The 26,332-nt window shown below is 46.0% G+C and overlaps 1 protein-coding gene across 4 annotated transcripts in view; it reads right to left on the bottom strand.

Annotated features, from left to right (window-relative positions):
- The window catches only part of LOC124722859 (fibulin-1-like), a 649,840-nt gene that overhangs the window by 618,402 nt on the left and 5,106 nt on the right, over positions 1-26,332 (bottom strand). The window contains exon 2 of one of the 4 annotated variants that reach the window (XM_047247988.1): positions 24,946-24,948. The exons of the other annotated variants lie outside the window; for them this stretch is intronic. The gene's annotated coding sequence lies outside the window, so the exon portion shown is untranslated. The remainder of the gene's footprint in view (positions 1-24,945; positions 24,949-26,332) is intronic. 4 annotated transcript variants of the gene reach the window in all.

Raw genomic sequence — 26,332 nt, 5'->3', positions numbered from 1 at the left:
ACACGTAAATGTGCTTTGCAGAGTAGTCAAGTAGATGTAGAATTTGTTTATGCATTTTATCGTATGCTACGTCAATTTATATACAGCACATCAAAATATTAATAGTCCTACTGGTGACTCACAGATTACAGTACAATAAAATAATGACTTAGTTTAAATTACACATAAAAAACTTTATTAAATATCCTACTTTTTAAAAGCATTATCAAAGAAGTAGGTAATGTAACTAAACTCACACTTTTTTAAAAAAAATCCTGGTATTCACTTGATGATTACAATAACTACACGGAACAATCAAAAACTTGGTAACTGATAAATTCAAAAGACTGACTCCCAAAACTAATTGTCTGCCTGGACTTCTGCTTTTTAGGCTGTTGCGGTGCGCACGTCTTTCTTGGCGCCGGCGTTCGGAATATTTGCTGGCGCCAGGGGACGCATTGACCCGTGTGTGTGCAGAGGAAAATGTGTTTTGATTGCTGTTCGCATGACGACGTTGTGGAATACTTGGTGTAATTTTTGTATGTCGGAAGGTATACTGAGTTTACCAGTGTTGTCGTTTTTGTTTTCCATCGTTTCAGGTACTTCGATGCAGGGCATAGTTTGCACGTAAAAGTGATCGTAGAGTCTTCAGCAATGCTAGGCTGTGCTGTTGTAAGCTGTAATTTGCAAGATTATAACACAAAATGAACTGAAATTTTTCTTCATATTTTCCTAGCACGCAAGATTAGAAAGAGTTTTCTTGTCGAAATTATGTAGAAACGACGATCTGAATGTATCAAACAGTCGTATTTGCTCTTATTTTCAAGAATCTGGTTAAACAAGAAACTTTCTTTAGTCATAATCGATGAAGTTATTGTATGAAAGTGTTCAAAAGAGATACATTCCATCAAGTACTTTGCCATGCATTAGTGCTCGAGCCCTCAGAAAAGTGACTTTGAATTAACGTTTGCTCTTGCACATATATGCGCCAACTTATTCAGAGAAAGGAGTTTCCTTAGAAATTTGTGTTCAACACCTTCAGAGTGGTTCCCACTATTCATCCAGAAATTTAAAAAAAATCCTACAGAATGAGAACATTCATCCTCCAGGCTGTCATCAAAAACAAGAAAGAAAAGCATCTCACCTCGAGAGAGAAGAATATAGTATTTGTATCCTGGTAATAGGGAACAACCGAATAAAAGTTTGGGAAAATAAAAGTGCTGTAGAGAATTTCAATTTATGTCATAACCGTAATGCAGGCAGCGTATCTCCTTTACTAACTTGTATGTAACCTTATACCACAACATCTTCCACTGGTCATGCTGTACCTTGATGTTACAACTAAGAGTTCTTGATTATGACAGGTATTTAATCCACTTGTGTAAACAGTACTGTCGTTTGACGACGGTTATATGAAATAACCGAAACCGGTCAAGAGCAAAATAAATGTTTAAGTGGAACCGGTCTGTTTTCTTCTTACCACATGTCTACAATTATTTCGCAGCATTACAAGACTCATAATTCCACAGTTTGGCATATTTACCGCACTGCATGTTACCGTTACTGAAAAGAATATGAACACGCATTGTTTTCTGTAGATAGTAGTGTTCAACACTTAACTCCTTGTGTTAACTTATTTCAATAGTTTGTGTTTCAAGTTTCTGAATTTTTAAGTCAACGATCCGAATTAGATTGGTTCAAATGGCTCTGAGCACTATGCGGCTTAACTTCTGAGGTCATCAATCGCCTAGAACTTAGAACTAATTAAACCTAACTAACCTAAGGACATCACACACATCCATGTCCGAGGCAGGATTCGAACCTGCGACCGTAGCGGTCGCTCGATTCCAGACTGTAGCGCCTAGAACCGCACGGCCACTCCGGCCGGACAATCCGAATTAGAAGATGGGCCAGTGACAAGATAGATAATTAATTTGATCTATTACAAATGTACGGGGCATGACCCTATCATAGAAAATGACACATTTTAAAATTAATATTTTTGCAGCAGAAAAGCAGTTGATATTTAAAAGAGCTGGGAAGAACGATGTTGTTCATGGTGGCGGCACAGTGCCCGACAATAGAAGATCGAATTGCCGAAATTTATTATTTCCATAAACTTCCCTGCCGACAACCATGAGCCAAAGACGTAAAAACAACGGCCGGGTCTGCGGGAACGAGTTCAAATATCTTCTCGGGGCCCGCATCTCGTGGTCGTGCGGTAGCGTTCTCGCTTCCCACGCCCGGGTTCCCGGGTTCGATTCCCGGCGGGGTCAGGGATTTTCTCTGCCTCGTGATGGTTGGGTGTTGTGTGCTGTCCTTAGGTTAGTTAGGTTTAAGTAGTTCTAAGTTCTAGGGGACTGATGACCATAGATGTTAAGTCCCATAGTGCTCAGAGCCATAGCCATAGCCATATCTTCTCGGGGACGGAGGAACTGTTGCGCTCCCCCCCCACCCCTGCCCCTCGCTGGATACGCCCATGGAACAACGTTAGCCAACTGAATGTCATAACTTTAGTGTAAATTAAACTATTTGAGCAGCACGCACCACTTGCCGACTTATTGCAGCGCCAAAAAGGCTTGAGGGGACTGCCAGACAGCTGACAGGATGCCGCTAACGCTGCGAGCTGCGCATCAAAGGCGCCGTACTAATTTGTCGGCGGGGCGGTCGCGCCATTCCGCCTCCGGTATCAAAACTTTTGTGTTAGCAGAAGAGCCAACACCGTGTTACGAGTGGAGGCCGAAATGCACGGGTTTTAGCTCACGCAGGCTGGCGTGAGGAGGGAAGAACTATACTGACGTGAGGTCTGGAACATGACAAGGAATGAGAATTCCGAAAGCGGACATAGATAGTTTGATACTTAACTTTAATCCATTAATGATGAACGTCGATCTTGACGGTACATGAGTCACAATATTATCTGTTCAGAATACATTCTTGAAGACAGTACTTATAGTAACTGAATATGGCGCCTCGCTAGGTCGTAGCAAATGACGTAGCTGAAGGCTATGCTAAACTGTCGTCTCTGCAAATGAGAGCGTATGCAGACAGTGAACCATCGCTAGCATAGTCGGCTGTACAGCTGGGGCGAGTGCAAGGGAGTCTCTCTAGACTAGACCTGCCGTGTGGCGGCGCTCGGTCTGCAATCACTGATAGTGGTGACACCCGGGTCCGACGTATACTAACGGACCGCGGCCGATTTAAAGGCTACCACCTGGCAAGTGTGGTGTCTGGCGGTGACACCACAAAAACACCTAGAGTAGCCTTCACATACAGTGAGAAAAAAAACAGGGTAGAGGAATGTAGCTCATCATAGTTCAGCCAATTTGCACCAAATATTTATAAATTATATACACGAACCTTCCGGTGATTGTTAGGTCAAACAACAGGCATCAGAATATGTAGCTCTACCGAGATTCGATCACACGACCTTTAGGATACTAAGCTTACACTTACCGCTGGACAACCACAGCCAACCTCGAGTCCACTCTAGGAAAATGAGACCCACTGATTAAAGTGGTATCCGAGACGTTTTCGCTTCTGGTGAATGTACACGTCGCTGAGAGATGATCGCTTGGTTACAAAATCCGTGGTCCGACCGGGATTCGATACTGAAATCTTGCAGTTTTCAGGCACGCACTACACCACCAGGCCCTACTCGAATCCTGCTCAAGCGTCGCTGCTGAACGCAGTTGCGGCAGCTGCATGGCTAGCTGCAAATCCCGTCGTTTTCACAGCGGCGGCGGACCTTAATTCATTACAGTTCAGCCAATTTCCACGAAATATTTTTAAATTATATACACGTACCTTCCTCGTGAATGAATCTATCAACACTGATGAAAAAAAAACAAAAAAAAAACGCAAGACGCAAGACGAAGAAGGAGCTGTGCGAGATAAACGAAAATTGATGGGCTTCTTTCTGCATCTGAAAAATGACGTCTATTCAAAATTTCACGCCAGTAGCTCAAGAGTGGCAATAGTATCGCCACTATGAAGATGCAAATTAGGTCTGCTAAACACGTGCTGTAACGGTTGTGAGCGTTATTCACCTTCCAGATTCTACGTTGTGAGTCGATGTAAGTCAAGAATGCCTATAAGACGACGAAGACGCCATTATCAACAGCTCACTCAGTTTAAACGAGATCTTTAATGGAACTGCGAGAAACTGGATGTTCCTTCCGTGATATTGCAGAAAGACTTGGCAGGACTGTAGCCACTGTACACGATTGCTAGCTGCGGTGATCACGGAAAGGTATGGTCGCAAGAGGACCGGGCTCCAGACGACCACGTGGCACTAACGACAGGGAAGAACGTTGCTTTTGGCGTATGGCTGTGGTGCATCTTATTGTGTCTGCAGCAGCAATTCGAGTAGCACTTGGTGCCACAGTGATACAACTGTTACAAGTCGGTTACTTCAAGGACACCTCCGAGTCAGGCGCCTTGTATTGCGCGTTCCACAGACCCCAAACCACCGCCGTTTGCGACTTTAGTTGCGTCAAGCTAAAGCTCATGAGAGGGCTGATTGGAGATCTGTTATGTTTTCTGATGAAAACCAGTTCTGCCTCGGTGCCAGTGATGGTGCGTGTTGCTCAGGAGGGGGCCAGGTGAATGCCTGTAACCAACCTGTCTGTAGCCTGGACACACCGGACCTGCACCTGCAGTTAAAGTCTGGGGCGTGATTTCGTACGACAACAGGAGCGCTCTCGTGGTTATACCAAGCACCCTGACTGCAAATCGGTATGTCAGACTGGTGATTCGACCTGTCGTGCTGCCATTCATGATCAACATTCCAGGGGGTGTTTTCTAACAGGATAACGTTCACCCACATACTGCTGTTGTAATTCAGCATGCTCTACAGAAGGTCGACAGGTTGCATGGCCTGCTCGATCACCAGATTTGTCTCCAGTCGAGCATGTACGGGACATCATCAAACGACAACTCCAGTGTCATCCATAACCAGCATTAACTGTCCCTGTACTGACCGACTTAGTGCAACAGGTTTGGAGCTCCATCCCGCAAAGTGACATCCGAATCCGACTTCTGTACAACGTGATGCATCCACTTTTGCAGGCTTGCATTCAACATTCTGGCGTTTATACCGGTTACTAATGTACCAGCATTTCACATTTGCAATGTCTTTTCTCGCCCTTACATTAAACTGTGATCCCACAAAGTTAATCACTCAAAAAAATGGTTCAAATAGCTCTGAGCACTATGGGACTTAACATCTGTGGTCATCAGTCCACTAGACTTAGAACTACTTAAATCTAACTACCCTAAGGACATCACACACATCCATGCCCGAGGCAGGATTCGAACCTGAGGCCGTACCAGCAGCGCGGTTCCAGACTGAAGCGCCTAGAACCGCTCGGCCACAGCGGCCGACAGCACGGAAATGGTACAAACTCTCCGTATACTAACATCACCGTCCCGCACCCATCCAGCAAAAGCAACAGACTAAATCAACGATGTGAAGGCTACACCTTCCAGATGTTCGGGCTTCAGTCCGGAAGTGAATCTCTCCAATGTAAATGGCAGCTTGACCTTTAAAACAGGCATTGTGATGAAAGGAATAACTGGGATTCTGAAAGTTGATGTTGGACACCAAGCTTCGCCTTCTAAAGGTGAACCGTGAAAATGCTGGAAATGGTTTTCAACCAGACGATTGGGCGAGTATGACTCGCCTGACTTAGTTATGCGCATGTGTACGTAAGAATGACCCCACTGGCATCTCACAAGGCATCTGCTTTAGTCTCTGCTCTACGTGTTGGGCACGGTCAACGTTCCGCCATCATAGTTAAGTACAATTTTTGTTCCCTACGCTTACGCCGATGGTATGATCGTATTTACAAATAGCATAAGTACCCTCCTCATGCAGTTCGCATTTTCTTTCACACAGTACTTGAAAAAGCAGATGCATTTCCTGTTGACAAAGATATCAAATTGAGGTTTATTGTTAAATATGTTCATTGTTAAGTAAAGTGGATTAACAAGAAATATTAAATGTGTTTACCACATCTACGAGCATTAGAACCGTATTAAGGGATAAATTGTGTTCTGGCGGTTGTAACAGGTTGTGAAGGGAGGAGTGGAGGTTAGAAGCTTGAGGGAAGGTAGTTCGCTGGACTGTGGTCATGCACTTCCCCCCTTCATAGATCTGCTAAATGAAGAACGAGCACGCAGTTGCCCTTTCTCTCTACCGCATTACATCACAAAAAGCAGATACAGGGTGTTTCACAAAGCAGGGTATTACTGAACGTTCCGCAGGTCGCCTGCGACGCAGTATGCAAGTATGCCCGAAGGTGTTTATTTTCCGCAAAGTGCGTTAACACTACATGGAATACAGATATGAATTATTAATAACACTAACGTAAAAAACGCATATGGGCAGAATCTGTGTATATCTCTGCATGTTCTACAATGGTTCAAATGGCTCTGAGCACTATGCGACTTAACTTCTGAGGTCATCAGTCGCCTAGAACTTAGAACTAATTAAACCTAACTAACCTAAGGATATCACACACATCCATGCCCGAGGCAGGATTCGAACCTGCGACCGTAGCGGTCGCCCGGCTCCAGACTGCAGCGCCTAGAACCGGTTCTACAATGCTAGAGGGGAATTGATTCTTAATCATCATGCAGGACAGATGTGGCGTTCTTCCGGAAAAGGCGACTTCTACCATCATGTGCCCACGTGCTCGCTTTTCAATTTACAGACTATATCTCCCTAGGATTTTCAATCATGTTCTCTTATGTAAGTAGACAAAATAACTTTACTGAGCTCGTGTTTATATAGTTATTTTCAGTTTATAAAGTGAGTTCTTATTTGCAGTTGTCTTGTAAAATACATTCCTACAAACAATGGCCGAGAAGTACGTAATTTGTAAATATCATCTTGTCAGTGACCTATGTAGTGCTGGTGGGAAAAGTATTGGATTGGTAAATGTCGCATCTTGCTGCTGTGCTGGCAGCATATTGTAAAGGAGTGTTGTAGTCACTTGGTGGGAAATTAATAAATGGCTGGAAAGTTACTGCACTTCTCTCCCCATTAACATTGTGTTACTAGTAGACTGTATAAATCTATTCTATTCATGAATTCCTGGCACTTCTACAGTGGACGGCATTGAATGGAGGTGTTTACCACACATTCTTCCAAGATGGTTATCAATGTTTCTGATGGAGCAGGACTGATTATGTTTAAATCTAGAACAATAATCCATCAGATGTGTTCGCAATTGCGAATAGACACAACCTCATCAGTCAAAGAGAATGCCGAGAATGAAAATTTGTGCCGGACCAGGATTCGAACCCGCATTTCCCACTTTACACGAGCGTTCACCTTGAACATTTTGGCTAACCGTGCACGACCCAGAGCCAGGCCCAAACTTCATATGTCGTCGTTACTGCTTAGTACACGGATAGCCAACGCGGTTAAAGCAACGGCTCGTATAAAGCACGAAATCTCGATATTTTCATTGTCGTCATTCCCTTATGCAACAGATGGTTGTTCGTCTTCGCAACTGCGAATACATTTCATGTGTCCCATAATGTCTGTAGTCGCTGCAGTGCCAGAACATTGCATCGTTGTTCTTAAAAACACAGGCACTGCAATGTCGTGTAGAACAGTAATCTGCTGTAATGCATCGCGTGACTTGTATTTGAAGTATCTGCAGTTCCATACCACCTAGGCGACCTTCTTCTGTTACAGAAGGATCCAATTTAATTCTCTGGGCCGTTTCTGATGTTGGGAGTTTTGAGGCTGGGGTGATGCATTTGCTACTCTCAAGCTGGAAATCACGGAAAGCCATTGGTGGTGGAGACAATGAAATGGACATTGTCGAATACATACTGACAGTATGTAACACTCCGGGCAGACCGTTGACAGCTCCAGCTGTTGATCTTTTTTATATAATACCTCACTTAACAACTGCAAATAAATACTTAATCAATAAACTGAAAATAATCCACTATTTAAACACTAGCTGAGTGAGGTTATTTTGTTTACTCACGTGCGAGAACTGTACAGGAAAGGCTGTGGAGGTACAATCTGTAAAAGGAAAAACCAACAGCACTCGTGGTGGGGGAAACTGCCTTTCCTAGAAGAACGCTACAGTTGCCGTGATGACTGAGAATCAATGTCCCTATAGATAGCACTGTTGAACAGTGTGCAGAGATTTACGTAGATCCGTTCATAGGCGTTTCTTGCATTAGTATTATTATTAATTCATATCTGTATACCACGTAGTGTTAACGGGCTTTGTGGAAAATACACACATGCGGACATATCTGCACACTGCGTCGCCAGTGATTCACAAGGCGAGCTGCGGAAGGGTCGGTATAACTTTGTGAAAAACCTACTTGCTTTTTGTGGCGTAGTGCGGTACAGATAATGGGGAATTGCCTGCTAGCTCTTCATTTTGCAGATCTCAGAGGGAGGGAAGTGCACGACCAGAATCCGGCGAACTCCTTTCCCTCACGCTTTTAACCTCCAACCCCGCTTTTTCGCCCTATTACACCCCCAGAACATAATTTATTCCTCAATACGGAACCACTACACTTAGATGTGGCACAAACATTTAATATTTGTTCTTAACCCACGTTGTTAGCAATACACATTAATTTTATATCGTTAAAACACTATTTTTAATAATCTGCGACTGTTCCATTCCTTACAATACGGAAACTATTAGTTTTGGGGAAAAAATGAACAGGATATATTTTATAGGAAGTTTAATACGGTTTAATTTTGTACCAGGAAAAATTCTCGCTAGAAGCCGTGGTTTTCGAGATATTGAAGAAAAACCTAAAAAAGTAATCTTTAACCACACCCCTTCCCCCTCAAAAAACACACACACACACACACACACACACACACACACACACACACACACACTACTAACACGCTCAAAACCAACGGGTCATGAATTTTAGTTCGTTATTCATTACACTCCCCCGTACTCCTGTACAAAAATTTGCGACTACACGAGTTTTTCCCCAATTTTCGCTATTTGACTGGACTGTAAAGGAACTAAACTTGAGGACAACATTAAGATGTGGGAATAGAAATTAGATGAAGCTGAGATGAGATGAGAGATGTGATACTGCGAGAGGATACTGGCAGAGCACTGAAAGACCTACGCCAAAACAAGGCACCTGGAGTAGAAGACATTCTCTCAGAATTATTAAGATCTTTCGTAGAATTAACTATGACAAAACTATTCCATCTGGTGCTCAAGACAGGCGAAATGTTCAAATCTGTGTGACTTTCTAAGGGGCCAAACTGCTGCGGTCATCGGCCCCTAGATTTATACACTACTTAAACTAACTTATGCTAAGAACAACACACACACCCATGCCCCAGGGATGACTCGAACCTCCCTCGGGAGGGGCCGCGCAGTCTGTGACATGCCGCCTCAAACCGCGTGGACACTCCGCGCGGCCAGGCGAAATGTCTTCACAATTCAAGAACAATATAATAATCGCAGTTCCAAAGAAGGCAGGTTCTGAGAGGTGTGAATATTACCGAACGATCACTTAAATAAGTTACGGTTGCAAAATATTACAAATAAAATTTATAAAAGAATGCAAAGACAAAGACTGATATAAGCCTATGTGGGGGAGAATCAGTGTGGGTTCCGCAGAAATGAAGGAACATGCGAGGCAATACTGACAACACGGCTTAATATAGAAGAGACTGAAGGAAGGCGAACTTACATTTTTAGCAAAAGCTTTTGGCAATGCGGACAGGAGTACATTAATTGGAATTCTCAAGGTAGCATCGTTAAACTACAGCGACCGAAAGATTAGCCACAACTTTTACAGAAATAAGACAGTTTGAAAGGACGGCAGTAACTGAGAAGGAAGTGATACAGGGTTGCAGCGTATCATTAATTTATCCTCTCTGTATATGGAGCAATCAGCTAGGGTTGGAGAAGAGGAAATAAAAACTGAAAGGTTACGCACAGATGAAGAGACCTGCGTCAAAAAGCTCTATCGAACCAGTCTTCGGCATAAATACCACAAGAAACATGGCGAATTACTTTATAGGATGTGCAATGCCAATCACTTTAATACACAGTACCCCTGCTGTTATAATGGCTAAACGCAGAATAAGTACAAATTACAACAATTACTGAGGTACAGACATTGTTGAGATTACGAGAAAAAACTCGTGGATAGGAATAAAACACGTGTCCACTACGTTTTCATGAAAGTGGCTTCTGCGCGACATTTTCTTTGTTGCTGATACGGTTATCTTGCGCGAGTTTGAATATTACTGGTAGTAAATGTACATATCATGGTTGCGGATTAGGTGGCTGACTATTTAAAAACTGGTGTTTGTTTTTTCCATGGCCGCTCGGGAGCGACATTTGACGAAAACATAATTTTTTCACGAAACTACATCCTAAAACGGATCATCAAGACTTCGTAGAAGTATTGGCATTATTATTTAGAACATGCCGGACGTAGATTTAAACAGACGTCATGCAGCGACTCTGAATTCGTCCAAAGGTCACAGCGGTACAGAATTGAATTAAATCCTGTGACATCTCAACTGATTAGAGACGGAACACAAGCTGCGCTAGAGGGAAAATTAGCTGCGGCTGTTTCCAGGATCTCTACGCCTTGCTATTACCAAGAAGTTAATCAGCGACAAAACTGCTAATATTTAACGTCAACCAAGTAGAAAAATCGCAATCGTTAGGTGTGCATTGTTTTGTAACGAGGTTAGAAAACTTTGACAAGAAAATTACGGGGAAATCACGTCCTTCTTATAATAATAATAATAATAATAATAATAATAATAATAATAATAAACTCCTAATCAATGCGATATGAATATATTTTTATAACATTTTTCCGTGGTGCAATGGCTGAAGTTCTTTACTCCAGAAAGTACAACATGTTATGAATCACAGTCGCCATGTTTTGTTTTATGCAGTCACTATGATATAGTACTTTTATAACACTTATAGTCACATTGCTATGACCTCTGACCACTATGAGGCTGAGGGGGCAGTTATATATCATAATAAGTTACTTATGTTTACTATCCCCCCCCATGAACCATGGACCTTGCCGTTGGTGGGGAGGCTTGCGTGCCTCAGCGATACAGATAGCCGTACCGTAGGTGCAACCACAACGGAGGGGTATCTGTTGAGAGGCCAGAAAAACGTGTGGTTCCTGAAGAGGGGCAGCAGCCTTTTCAGTAGTTGCAAGGGCAACAGTCTGGATGATTGACTGATCTGGCCTTGTAACAATAACCAAAACGGCCTTGCTGTGCTCGTACTGCGAACGGCTGAAAGCAAGGGGAAACTACAGCCGTAATTTTTCCCGAGGGCATGCAGCTTTACTGTATGATTAAACGATGATGGCGTCCTCTTGGGTAAAATATTCCGGAGGTAAAATAGTCCCCCATTCGGATCTCCGGGCGGGGACTACTCAAGAGGATGTCGTTATCAGGAGAAAGAAAACTGGCGTCCTACAGATCGGAGCGTGGAATGTCAGATCCCTTAATCGGGCAGGTAGGTTAGAAAATTTAAAAAGGGAAATGGATAGGTTGAAGTTAGATATAGTGGGAATTAGTGAAGTTCGGTGGCAGGAGGAACAAGACTTCTGGTCAGGTGACTACAGGGTTATAAACACAAAATCAAATAGGGGTAATGCAGGAGTAGGTTTAATAATGAATAGGAAAATAGGAATGCGGGTAAGCTACTACAAACAGCATAGTGAACGCATTATTGTGGCCAAGATAGATACGAAGCCCACACCTACTACAGTAGTACAAGTTTATATGCCAACTAGCTCTGCAGATGACGAAGAAATTGAAGAAATGTATGATGAAATAAAAGAAATTATTCAGATTGTGAAGGGAGACGAAAATTTAATAGTCATGGGTGACTGGAATTCGAGTGTAGGAAAAGGGAGAGAAGGAAACATAGTAGGTGAATATGGATTGGGGGACAGAAATGAAAGAGGAAGTCGCCTGGTAGAATTTTGCACAGAGCACAACATAATCATAACTACCACTTGGTTTAAGAATCATGAAAGAAGGTTGTATACATGGAAGAACCCTGGAGATACTAAAAGGTATCAGATAGATTATATAATGGTACGACAGAGACTTAGGAACCAGGTTTTAAATTGTAAGACATTTCCAGGGGCAGATGTGGACTCTGACCACAATCTATTGGTTATGACCTGTAGATTAAAACTGAAGAAACTGCAAAAAGGTGGGAATTTAAGGAGATGGGACCTGGATAAACTAAAAGAACCAGAGGTTGTACAGAGATTCAGGGAGAGCATAAGGGAGCAATTGACAGGAATGGGGGAAATAAATACAGTAGAAGAAGAATGGGTAGCTTTGAGGGATGAAGTAGTGAAGGCAGCAGAGGATCAAGTAGGTAAAAAGACGAGGGCTAGTAGAAATCCTTGGGTAACAGAAGAAATATTGAATTTAATTGATGAAAGGAGAAAATATAAAAATGCAGTAAATGAAACAGGCAAAAAGGAATACAAACGTCTCAAAAATGAGATCGACAGGAAGTGCAAAATGGCTAAGCAGGGATGGCTAGAGGACAAATGTAAGGATGTAGAGGCCTATCTCACTAGGGGTAAGATAGATACCGCCTACAGGAAAATTAAAGAGACCTTTGGAGATAAGAGAACGACTTGTATGAATATCAAGAGCTCAGATGGAAACCCAGTTCTAAGCAAAGAAGGGAAAGGAGAAAGGTGGAAGGAGTATATAGAGGGTCTATACAAGGGCGATGTACTTGAGGACAATATTATGGAAATGGAAGAGGATGTAGATGAAGATGAAATGGGAGATACGATACTGCGTGAAGAGTTTGACAGAGCACTGAAAGACCTGAGTCGAAACAAGGCCCCCGGAGTAGACAATATTCCATTGGAACTACTGACGGCCGTGGGAGAGCCAGTCCTGACAAAACTCTACCATCTGGTGAGCAAGATGTATGAAACAGGCGAAATACCCACAGACTTCAAGAAGAATATAATAATTCCAATCCCAAAGAAAGCAGGTGTTGACAGATGTGAAAATTATCGAACTATCAGCTTAATAAGTCACAGCTGCAAAATACTAACACGAATTCTTTACAGACGAATGGAAAAACTAGTAGAAGCCAACCTCGGGGAAGATCAGTTTGGATTCCGTAGAAACACTGGAACACGTGAGGCAATACTGACCTTACGACTTATCTTAGAAGAAAGATTAAGGAAAGGCAAACCTACGTTTCTAGCATTTGTAGACTTAGAGAAAGCTTTTGACAATGTTGACTGGAATACTCTCTTTCAAATTCTAAAGGTGGCAGGGGTAAAATACAGGGAGCGAAAGGCTATTTACAATTTGTACAGAAACCAGATGGCAGTTATAAGAGTCGAGGGACATGAAAGGGAAGCAGTGGTTGGGAAGGGAGTAAGACAGGGTTGTAGCCTCTCCCCGATGTTGTTCAGTCTGTATATTGAGCAAGCAGTAAAGGAAACAAAAGAAAAATTCGGAGTAGGTATTAAAATTCATGGAGAAGAAATAAAAACTTTGAGGTTCGCCGATGACATTGTAATTCTGTCAGAGACAGCAAAGGACTTGGAAGAGCAGTTGAATGGAATGGACAGTGTCTTGAAAGGAGGATATAAGATGAACATCAACAAAAGCAAAACAAGGATAATGGAATGTAGTCTAATTAAGTCGGGTGATGCTGAGGGAATTAGATTAGGAAATGAGGCACTTAAAGTAGTAAAGGAGTTTTGCTATTTGGGGAGCAAAATAACTGATGATGGTCGAAGTAGAGAGGATATAAAATGTAGGCTGGCAATGGCAAGGAAAGTGTTTCTGAAGAAGAGAAATTTGTTAACATCCAGTATTGATTTAAGTGTCAGGAAGTCATTTCTGAAAGTATTCGTATGGAGTGTAGCCATGTATGGAAGTGAAACATGGACGATAACTAGTTTGGACAAGAAGAGAATAGAAGCTTTTGAAATGTGGTGCTACAGAAGAATGCCGAAGATTAGATGGGTAGATCACATAACTAATGAGGAAGTATTGAATAGGATTGGGGAGAAGAGAAGTTTGTGGCACAACTTGACCAGAAGAAGGGATCGGTTGGTAGGACATGTTCTGAGGCATCAAGGGATCACCAATTTAGTATTGGAGGGCAGCGTGGAGGGTAAAAATCGTAGGGGGAGACCAAGAGATGAATACACTAAGCAGATTCAGAAGGATGTAGGTTGCAGTAGGTACTGGGAGATGAAAAAGCTTGCACAGGATAGAGTAGCATGGAGAGCTGCATCAAACCAGTCTCAGGACTGAAGACCACAACAACAACAACAACAACAACAACATGTTTACTATATAGCATTTGAAATTTTGACGGTAGCAGGGCTAAAATACAAGGAGCGAACGGTTATCTACAACATGCACAGAAACCAGACAGCAGATATACGAGTCGAATCGCGAATCGCGGTGTAGCTTGCTCGCCAGGTTTCGAGAGGGTGCGGTTCTGGATGAGGTATCGAATATATTGCTTCCCCCTACTTATACCTCCCGAGGAGATCACGAATGTAAAATTAGAGAGATTCGAGCGCGCACGGAGGCTTTCAGACAGTCGTTCTTCCCGCGAACCATACGCGACTGGAACAGAAAAAAGAGGTAATGACAGTGGCACGTAAATTTTTTTTTTTGTTTGGGTAGGGTTTAAGGGCGCTCAACTGCTGAGGTCATTAGCGCCCAGTCACTGGTGTTAGAGCACATGGAATCTGCTAAAACTCAAGGGGATGGGGGGACATCAGAAGGACCTGACAAAGATGCAGATAAAATAAGTAAAAAGGTTAAATGTCTTTGGACAAGCCAGTTAAAGTTATAAAACGCAGAATACGAGCAGCTGCTCGAGCGTCATCAGCTAAAATATCCGGTAAAGTAGATGGCAGAGACAGGATAACACGAAATTGACTAAAACGGGGACACGACAATAAAACATGGCGCACTATTAATGCCTGACCACAAGGGCACTGCGGGGCTGGGTCACCGGAGAGCAGGTAGCAGTGGCTAAACCGGCAATGCCCAATCCGCAACCTGGTCAGAAGGACCTCCTCGCGCCGAGATGGTCGGGAGGATGTTGTCCAAGCAGTTGGGAGCGGTTTTACTGCCCGGAGCTTGTTTCCTTGGAGGGATGACCAAGCATCCCACCACAACGACACAAGCCTCTTACATACATCCCCACGAACGTCAGATGACGGGACACAATGGGAGGCTGGCCGAGGCAGGAGGACTGCAGCCTTGGCTGCAGCATCCGCAGCCTCATTCCCAGGCACTGCTACATGTCCGGGAACCCACAGAAAGCTGACAGAACCACCATTATCAGCGAAAGAATGGAGGGACTGCTGTATCCGTTGAATCAAGGGATGGACCGGATTGGGAGCTCCAAGGCTCTGAAGAGCACTGAGTGAGTCAGAGCAGCGTACATACGATGAATGGCGGTGGCGGCGTGCATACTGAACGGCCTGACGGACAGCAAAAAGCTCGGCCGTAAAGCTGGAACATTGGTCGAGGAGCCGGTATTTAAAGGTGGCGGCCCCGACGACAAAGGCACAGCCGACACCGTCGTCAGTTTTGGAGCCATCGGTGTAAATAAAGGTGTGACCGGCAAGTCGAGCACGAAGTTCGACAAACCGTGAGCAATACACTGCAGCCGGAGTACCCTCCTTTGGGAGTGAGCTGAGGTCGAGATAAATAGGGACTGGAGCCTGGAGCCAAGGTGGTGTCGGGCTCTCACCCTCTCTGAAGGTGGTAGGGAGGGCAAAATCCAATTGTCGAAGCAGGCGACGGAAGCGGACTCCGGGGGGCAGCAGGGCAGACACATACAACCCGTACTGACGGTCGAGAGAATCGGCGAAGAAGGACTCGTAAGAGGGGTGGTCGGGCATAGACAACAGCCGGCAGGCATACCGACACAGCAGTACGTCGCGCCGGTAGGTCAATGGTAACTCGGCAGCTTCAGCATAAAGACTCTCGACAGGACTAGTGTAGAAGGCTCCGGTCGCAAGACGTATGCCCCGATGGTGGATGGAGTTGAGCCGGCGTAAGAGGGAGGGCCGAGCGGACGAGTAGACGAAGCTCCCATAATCCAGCTTCGATCGGACTATGGACCAATACAAGCGAAGCAGGACAGTGCGATCCGCTCCCCAAGATGAACCGCTAAGAACTCTGAGGACATTAAGGGAACGTGTACAACGGGCCGCCAAATAAGAGACATGTGGAGACCAACACAGTATCCTGTCCAACGTCAGCCCTAGAAACTTGGTTGTTTCCACGAATGGGAGAACAACGGGACCGAGATGTAAGGATGGCGGAAGGAACGCTTTATATCGCCAAAAGTTGATACAAACCGTCTTCTCTTCAGAGAACCGGAAGCCATTTGCCACGCTCCAAGAGTAGAGGCTGTCTAGACAACGCTGAAGGCAGCGCTCCAGGAGGCATGTTCTCTGGGCACTGCAGTAGATCGCGAAGTCATCGACAAAGAGAGAGCCTGAGACATTAGGTGGAATGCAATCCATAATTGGATTGATCGCGATGGTAAAAAGGGCTACGCTCAAGACGGAGCCCTGAGGCACTCCGTTCTCCTGGAGGAAGACGTCGGACAATACGGAACCCACACGTACCCTAAACTTTCGTTCCGTTAAAAAGGAATCAATAAAAAGGGGCAGGCGACCGCGTAGGCCCCACCTGTGCATAGTGCGGAGGATACCTCCTCTCCAACAGGTATCATAAGCCTTCTCCAAGTCGAAGAACACGGCTACCGTTTGGAGCCTTCGCAAAAAGTTGTTCATGATGAATGTCGACAAGGTCACAAGGTGGTCAACAGCGGAGCGGCGGCGACGAAAGCCGCATTGGACATTAGTAAGTAGTCGTCGAGATTCAAGAATCCAGACTAACCGAGCATTAACCATGCGCTCCATCACCTTACAGACACAGCTTGTAAGAGAAATTGGGCGGTAACTAGAAGGAAGGTGTCTATCCTTCCCGGGTTTGGGTATAGGAACAACAACGGCGTCACGCCAACGCATGGGGACTTGACCTTCGGTCCAGACGCGATTGTAGGTACGAAGAAGGAAGCTTTTGCCCGCCGGAGAAAGGTGTGCCAGCATCTGAACGTGAATGGCATCTGGCCCCAGAGCAGAGGACCGGGACAGTGCAAGCGCACGTTCGAGTTCCCGCATAGTAATGGGGGCATTATAAGTTTCCAGATTCAGCGAGTGGAAGGAAGGTCGCCGAGCCTCTTCTGCCTCTTTCCTGGGAAGGAAGGCAGGATGGTAATGGGCGGAGCTTGAAACCTCCGCGAAAAAGCGGCCAAAGGCGTTGGAGACAGCCACAGGATCAACAAGGACCTCATTACATGAGGTCAGGCCAGGTACTGAGGAGTGGGCCTTAATGCCCGACAGCCGGCGCAGGCTACCCCAAACGACGGAAGAGGGAGTAAAACTGTTAAAGGAGCTGGTGAAAGAGGCCCAACAAGCTTTTTTGCTGTCTTTGATGACTCTACGGCTTTGCGCTCGGAGTCGTTTGTATTCAATAGAATTCGCCAACGTAGGATGGCGGCGAAAGGTGCGTAAAGCACGTCGTCGAGCACGGATAGCGTCCCTACAAGCCTCGTTCCACCAGGGGACGGAAACGCGACGTGAAGAAGAAGTAGTACGAGGAATGGAACGTTCGGCAGCATTGATGATAACAGCCGTGAGGTATTCGACCTGACTGTCACAACTGGGAAAATCGTGGTCCGGAAAGGTCGCCAGGGAGGAGTAAAGTCCCCAGTCAGCTTTCAGTATGTTCCAGCTCGAAGGACGTGGGGATGGGGTGTGGTGCAGGAGACGAACGACACAGGGGAAGTGGTCGCTCGAATAGGTGTCAGAAAGGACATACCACTCGAACCGACGGGCAAGAGTGGTAGAACAGATCGAGAGATCCAAGTGGGAGTAGGTATGAGTAGAGTCCGAGAGGAAAGTCGGGGCGCCGGTATTGAGGCAGACAAGATTGAGATGGTTGAAGACATCCGCCAAGAGTGAGCCTCTTGGACAGGATGCAGGAGAGCCCCAAAGGGGATGATGGGCATTGAAGTCGCCAAACAATAAGAACGGCGGGGGAAGCTGAACGATCAGGTGCATCATGTCAGCCTGACTAACAGCAGATGACGGTGGAGTGTAGATGGTACAAACTGAAAAAGTAAAAGCAGAAAGAGTAATGCGGACAGCTATTGCTTGGAGTGGGGTGGTCAATGGGATGGGATGGTAATAAACATCGTCCCGAACGAGCAACATGACCCCACCATGAGCTGGGATACCGTCCACAGGGGTGAGGTCATACCGCTCCGAGGTATAGTGAGTAAAGGCAATACGGTCAGTCGGGCGCAACTTGGTTTCCTGGAGACCAAGGACGAGCGGACAGTGCAGGCGGAGGAGCAGTTGTAATTCCTCCCGATTAGATCGAATACCTCTTATGTTCCAATGAAACAACGCCATCGCTAGTCAAAAGGTTGGGGGAACGAGACGGGGGAAGAGCTGGTCACCTCGACGGCCGCGGAGGGCCAGGTTGCGAGGGAACAACGCTACAACCGACGGGAGGCGGATCCGGTTCCATCGACTCGTCGCCAGCCGCGGCCGCTGTCCCTGGTTGTGTAGGAGGGGCCGCATCATTTGCCGACGAAAGGCCGGCGGAGCGCCTGGCAGCAGAGCGTCCCGGCGAAACTGAGGACGGCCGGGAGCAGCGACTCACGGATGGAGCGTCAGACGAAACGCGCCGGGGTGGAGAGGGGGATAGAGACTTCTTCTTGGAGGCCTTCTTGGAAGGCCGAGGAGGCACAGGGATGGTGGGCTGGACCCGAAGAAGGTCCTCACACGCGGGGTCCGTTTTGGAACGCTGGACCTCGGAAGCTGGGGTCCAGAACATTGCCCCGATAGACGCCTGAGAAGAGGATCGCTTCTCAGGTGGCGTGGGGGGAGGGAGAGGAGGAGGAGGAGGAAGGGTGGCCCCTGGGGCAGAGGGGGTGGGGGCCACGGGGGAGGAGGATGTGGAAGGGAGGGATTTGGGAGGCGGAGGCAGAGCCCCCTGATGGGCGGAGGAGGCGGAGGGGGGACAGGATAGGGGTGAGGATACCGCAGAAGGAGTGGACACAACTGAGGCGAACGAAGTGGTCAATGACACGGGATGGAGGCGGTCGTACTTCTTCCGGGCCTCAGAATAAGAGAGCCGATCCAAAGTTTTGATTTCTTGTATCTTCTTCTCCTTCTGATATGCGGGGCAGTCTGAGGATCTAGGCGAGTGGACGCCAGGACAATTAACGCACCGAGGTGGTGGGGTGCATGTATGTTCCTCACGAAGAGGACGCCCACAATCGCCACAAAGGGGCTCAGCCTCACACCGTGATGACATGTGCCCAAAGCGCAAACACCTAAAACAGCGCATAGGAGGCGGGACGTAAGGGCGCACGTCACACCGGTAGCACATCACCTTTACCTTCTCCGGGAGAACGTCCCCCTCGAAGGCGAGGATAAAGGCCCCGGTGTCGATGCGACGGTCTTTGGGGCCGCGCTGGACTCGCCGGACGAAATGCACGCCTCGGCGGTCCAGGTTGGCCCTGAGCTCCTCATCAAATTGTAGCAGGAGGTCACGATGAAAAATAACCCCCTGCGTCCTATTTAGTGCCAGATGTGGGACAATGGATACTGGGATGTCCCCTAGGCGGTCGCACGCCTGGAGCGCCGCCGACTGTGTGGCGGAGGTGGTCTTGAGAAGAACGGACCCTGAACGCATCTTGCTGAGAGCCTCGATTTCCCCGAAGACGTCCTCAATGTGCTGAACAAAGAACATGGGCTTGGAGGTGGCGAACGTCCCCCCATCGGTTCGAGAACAGACCAAATAGCGGGGGAAGTACTTCGCCCCAAGCCGGCGGGCCTGTCCCTCCTCCCATGGAGTGGCCAAGGGGGAAAGGGCTGGAGAACCAGAACTAGAAACGGTACCTTTTCTTTTGAAAGACTCGGCCGCAGAGCGACCTGATACATGTTGACGTTTCATCTGCGAAACGTCCGCCCCGATACCACCCACTCCGACCAGGGGCTCTCCCCACGGGCGCCACCCAGCCGCAGCAAGGGCCACCTGGCACGATGACCATTGCCGGGAGTCCTGATGCCCCAAGGAGACGGGCATCTACTCCTTGGCCGACGTGGGGAGGGTGCAGCTCAGGTATCGGCAGTACGATCCCTGTGTTGTCAGGGGGCTACAACCTAGAGGGTACATGACGACCCCACCACAACGGGCTGGCTACCGTGCTGGATTTCTGGTGCCATGGAAAGTCCATCATGATCGCTGGTGCAGATGGAATGCACGATGGGCGTAACTTGGACAACCCATCACGCGTTGAGGCCCAATTTGAGGAATAGTGGGTATGGTTACAACGCCAGTGCAATGCTGAGTGCCAAGGTCTTAGTGCACTTAGGACCAGTGGTACACCATGTAAGGTGTCCTTCCCCAAAAGGCTCGTACTTCTGTAGAATTTTGAAAAATGGAGGTCAAACCCCAAGGGGGACCATCAAATGGAAGGCCGAAACGGTTGAAACTCCTTTTAGTCGCCTCGTACGACAGGCAGGAATACCGCGGGCCTATTCTAATCCCCAGACCCGCAGGGGAGGGTGGCACGTACAGTGCCCTCCGCCACACACCGTTGGGTGGCTTGCGGAGTATAAATGTAGATGTGGAATTAAACTGAAAGAAAGGAGTAATTGAGAAGGAAGTTAAACACGGTTTTAGCCTATCCCTAGTGTTATTCAGTCTGTACGTTGACCAAGCAATGAAGGAAACTAATCAGAAATTTGGAGAGAGGTGAAGGTTCACAGAGAAGTATAAGACTTTAAGGTCTGCTGATGACATTGCGATTCAGTCAGAGGCAGCAAAGGAACTCCAGGAGCAGTTTTACGGAATGGATAGAGTCTTGAAAACAGATAAGATTAATTTTAACCGAAGTAGAACAAGGGATATGGAAATGAGACACTAGAAGTATTTGAGGGGTTTTGCTGTGGCCGAACATAAAAAGCAAGAAAAGCTTTTCTGAAATGGAGAAATTTGAGAACATCAAGTATTAGAGTAAGTGTTTAGAAGTCTTTTGTGAAGGTTTCTACAGGTCTGGACTGTAGTCTTGAACGGAAGTGAAACGAGGATTCTAAACAGTTCGGCCAGGAATATAGTGATTCGAAATATGTCGTTACAGAAGAATTCTGAGGACTAGACGGATAGATAGGCCTAGTGAGTTAGTACTTAACCAAATTAAGGAGAAATGATGTTTATGACACGACTTCGCTAAAGGAAGGGATCAGTTGATCTGGTACATCCTGAAGCATCATCAAGTATTCGTTGGTGTGGTAAAGGAGAGAAATGTGGGAGGGGGGAGGGGCGGGGGAAAAAAGTGTAGAGGGAGACGAAGGCTTGGCGACAATAAGTAGGTTCAGACGGATGAAGGCAGCAGTAGTTATGCAGAGATGAAGAGGCTTGCACAGAATAAACAGGCATGGAGAACTGCTTCAAGCCACAATAACAGTATTTATAGTAAAGTCTTTCTCAGCCTGTAAATGAAGACTGCAGAACCACAGATGCTAACAGTCACAAGTGATGATCAGTGGTGTTACCAGATTACTCCAAAAGAAACTTAAAATCGTTCCTTTTTTTAAATCATGTTCAGTTCCCTCCATAAATATATCCGAATTCAGGAAACATACTTCACATCTAATGAGAATCGTGTCAATGATACAGGTACGATACATTTGGCGTTTACACAGAAGGACTGCACAACTGAGGACAGACATGTTTGACTTATAGAGAAGCTGAGAAGAGTGACTATCATATCGAGGCAATCCACTTCGAGAATTTAATAAGGAATGTTGAAATGTGATGCAGCTCCTTCTAATAATGCTCCTATACAGTTCGTGAATAAAAGATTTACGTAACAGCAGTTCGCGCATCGGATAATAAGCTGTCACCAACCCACCGTGACATGGGGGTGCCACGATTAGCTCTATTCGATGAAAACTGTCTCCACCAGAGTCAACTGCCGTTGGAATAATAAAGTGATGACCTCTTCGCTATAGGTGCAGATGCCATGTTTACTTCCGCTCACTGCACTTCACAGGGCAGACATCAATGGCGCACCGTTCATGAATGGACAGCGATCGCTTTGACTCATAAGTAGAGGTAATCGTTGGCATGCACGAGTACGAGAACGTCGACCACATTAGGCGATGCTAACAGACCACCGTTCAGGGAGATGGTGAGAGTATTCTCATGTGAAGGATGTTATGTGGATTAAAAAGGAGATCTTGATATGTCTACCTTTGTCTCATGCCGGCGAACGGCACATGAACACACTTCTCGTTCAGGTGCATCCATCGGTTTGCCGGAAACATATTACGGGCCACTTGTAACTGTAGTACACCAGCCCTTTCCACCAGTACTGCACGACATTGGTTTGAGGCTCACCTGACCTCAGTCTTATTGAGCGCATTTGGGATACCACCAAATGAGAAGTGCGCCCCTGGGATCATCTCCGACAACCCTCCTCGAATGTGGACGGCGGTTGGTGGTCACGAATCGAGATAACTACCACACGTCTTTGCCTTGTGAAGCTCATTTAATAACACGTCACTAAGGCGCTGGAAAGGCTGTTCACGCTGCCAGGTAGACGCCTCATTCAGCTGTTCAGCAGTGAATTGTATTGGCAGTGAGTAAAGGTTCCATTTCTCCGGTGTACTGATATCAGTCTCTCGTGACGTGTCTTCTGTAAATGTGTATCATCGTGCACGTAACTGAACAATGAGAAACTAAACAATTGTATCACTAGCTTTAAAAGCATGTCTGATATCGAAATCACGCTGTGGAACGTAGAAGACTTAAAATTCCTACTCAGTATTTTGCCCGATGAAACGATGCTCAGCAACGATATTCTTATCTTCTGCGAAACCTTTCTCCGAGAAGCCTGGAACATGAACGATTTCTACGCAATACATGCACTGACCAAAGATGGGACAGATGGAAGAGAATCAGGAGTGACATGTTACTACGACCCAGCCCTAGGACAAGCAAAGCCCGCAGGGACAAGAGAAAACACCGAGCCAGTTGAACAACCTGCAAATCACAGGATTCTATTTAAGATCCTAAAGTTCAGCAGACGAACTGATAGAAATCATAATGATTGCACTGGACCAGAACGAGACACACATCCCCGTTGGCAAGAGATATCAACTGCCGAATAGTCCCACCGAATAGCAAAACATTGGTCCTTATAGAGCTCATGGAAGAGAAAGGCTTTAACCTCAGTCAACGAAGCTCAGAATAAAAGCTAAATTTCACACAAAGGCTCTAGTACCATAGACCTTCTGTTTTTCCGCGGGACTTCAGATAAAGCTCCAAAGCTGAACAACCACCGCAGATTCTACGAGCAGTCCGATAAGGAATCATCAACCAGTAAAGGCAAAATTTCAGATCACGTCAATAAAGAGTGACAAACAAACGGAGCAGCGATGGAATCCAAGAAAAATTAATCTCCGACCTACTAGTGCAAAACATAAACGATGAAGAACCACCTCACACAATAGAAAGAGGCAACATTAACGATGTTCTGTGGAACCTAACTAAATCCCTGATGCAGTCAGCGTCCCCTGTCATAAAGAAAAAAAGAAAACACTGGTTTGACAGTGAATGCTATGAAGAAGACACGTGGGCGTGAAAAACTGAACGAGCTGTAAAAGGCAAACGCGAACAACGAAAATCTGAGACGCAGCTACATGCATACAACAAGAACAAGATGTAAAACACTCCTAAAAGAAAAAAAAACAGTATACCCAGATGAATAAAGAGGCATTACATCAGGAAGCAGAAGCAAAGGCCTACACAGCCTGGAACCACGGAGAAAACAGACGACCCGAAATATCTCCCCGACAGTATGGGGAAAAACCCTTCATAAACCCACTTCAGAAGAGGAGCTCGTATTATCACATTGAGGAATGCATCCTCTTAACCGAAAACGAAGGAATAACAGCTGATGAATTCTGACAAGCAACTGAAAAAAGCAAAGGAACAATGCTATACACTGTGAAACTCTGGACAGCCTATACAGCAAATGCCTAGAAGTCATAGACATCCCCAGAATATGGTCAGAATCGACAGTTAAAATGGTCTACAATGAAAAAGGATCGCAGAACTCATCGGATTCCTATAGAAGGATCACCTTGGAATGTGAACCGCACAAGGTAATGAATGTCATACTTAAAAAGACCATGACAACATAACGACTGTGATACCGTGGGAACGGCACGGATTTAATCCTGGAAGACATGAAATATACTCGCAATTGCAAATATGAACAATCATCAGCTGTGTAATGAAATGACAACAATGAAAATCTGTGCCGGACCCAAACTTCCATACGTCGTCAATCACGTGTCTACAACCTGCACTCGGATATCCATTATGTATATTCCCGTACAGGGGAGACATTTTAAACTGAAAGTCGCTTGCCCCGTGACAGCGGATAAATACGTTATTGCAGTGCCTAGGTACTGCATTATTCCTGGAAGGTCACCTACCCAAGCATGGGACACGTTCTCCAGTTCACAAGAGAAGTCCTGTCTAAACGCAACGGTCACGAAACGCAATCTTTGTTGACTAAAAACAGATATTCACTGGGTAAACATGAGTAAAGTACTAGAAAAACTATAAAAATTGGTTCGAATGGCTCTAAATACTATGGGACTTAACATCTGAGGTCATCGGTCTCCTAAAATTAGAACTCCTTAAACCTAACTAACATAAGGACATCACACACACCCATGCCCGAGGCAGGATTCGAACCTGCGACCGTAGCAGCAGCGCGGTTCTGGACTGAAGTGCCTAGAACCCTCGACCACAGCGACCGGCTGGAAAAACTACACCCAGCACTATGGGCAGAAAGTCAGATCCTCAAGTTAATAGCAAGCATCCTCCGAAGAAAAACACAATCAGAAAACATGATGGGCTGACACAATCAAAAGGAATCCGGCAAACGAATGGAGAACTGCACGGAGGTCCTACAGGTCTATCATAATCAGCTTACACTCTACGAAAAAAAGAGATGCTCCACGAAGTAAATATCCCAATGAGAAGGAAATCGGTTGATGTGACGTACATGTGCAGACAAACAAATGATTACAATTTTAGGAAATTGGACGATTTATTCAAAAGAAAAAGCTTCAAAAATTGTGCAAGGTAATTATTCGTTGGTCCACTTCTGGTCCTTATGAAAGCAGTTATTCTACTTGGCACAGATTGATAGCGTTGTTGGATGTCCTCCTGAAGAAAATCGTGCCATATTCTGTCCAGTCGGTTTGTTAGATCGTCAAAATCCCGAGGTGGGTTGGACGGGCATGCCCACATGCTCCTAGCATTGTCAACTGGGAGAGATCCGACGACATTGTTGGCCAAGGCAGGGTTCGGCAAGCATGAAGACAGGGGGTAGGAACTCTCGCCGTCTTGCTGAAATGTAAGCCCAAGATGGCTTACCATGAAGGGCAACAAAACGGGACAGAGAACTTCACCGACGTACCGTTGTAATGTAACGGTGCCGTGAACGACAACCAAAGGGAAATGAATGAAATGGTACCCCAGACCTCTGGCTGTCGGACCATATGGTGGGTGACAATCAGGTTGGTATCCCACGATTGTGTCTTCAGACACGTCTTCACTGTTCACCGGGACTCAGCTCGAGGTGGGGTTCGTCGCTGAAGACAATCCTACTCCAGCCAATGAGATTCTAGGCCCTGATGACCAGCGAAGTCGTGACTGGTGATGCCCCGCACAACGGTGGGATACCAATTTGACTGTCACCCGCTATACGTCCTGTCAACTAGGAATGATGTTCTGGGGTCCATTTCCTTCCAGATCGGGTTGGCATCCGCGCCATGCTTACAGCACAGCGGTACATTACGATATTCTACGCATGATTTTGTTGCATTTCATGTTAAATCATCCTAGGGTTACATTTCACCCCGCCCGCACACAGCGAGACTTTCTTCTGCGTATCTTCGTGCTCGCCGAACCCTACCTTCAATAGCAAGGTTTCCAGATCCCTCCCAGATTGAGAACGTTTGGAGCATTATGGGCAGTGCCCTCCAACCAGCTTAGAGTGTGACCCTTACGATACAGTGAGAAGAATTAAGAATGCCGCTGCATGCCCGCTATCAGAAAGAAGAGAGCCCCTGCAAGAAGCCATTAACAAACTGGAAGAATGAATGGTCCCAGAGACACGACCCCGTTATAAATAGG

The sequence above is a fragment of the Schistocerca piceifrons genome, chromosome X (genome assembly GCF_021461385.2).
Source record: "Schistocerca piceifrons isolate TAMUIC-IGC-003096 chromosome X, iqSchPice1.1, whole genome shotgun sequence".
Taxonomy (NCBI): domain Eukaryota; kingdom Metazoa; phylum Arthropoda; class Insecta; order Orthoptera; family Acrididae; genus Schistocerca; species Schistocerca piceifrons.
The sequence above is the reverse complement of the archived record's forward strand: the minus strand, read 5'-3'. Positions and strand labels throughout refer to the sequence as shown.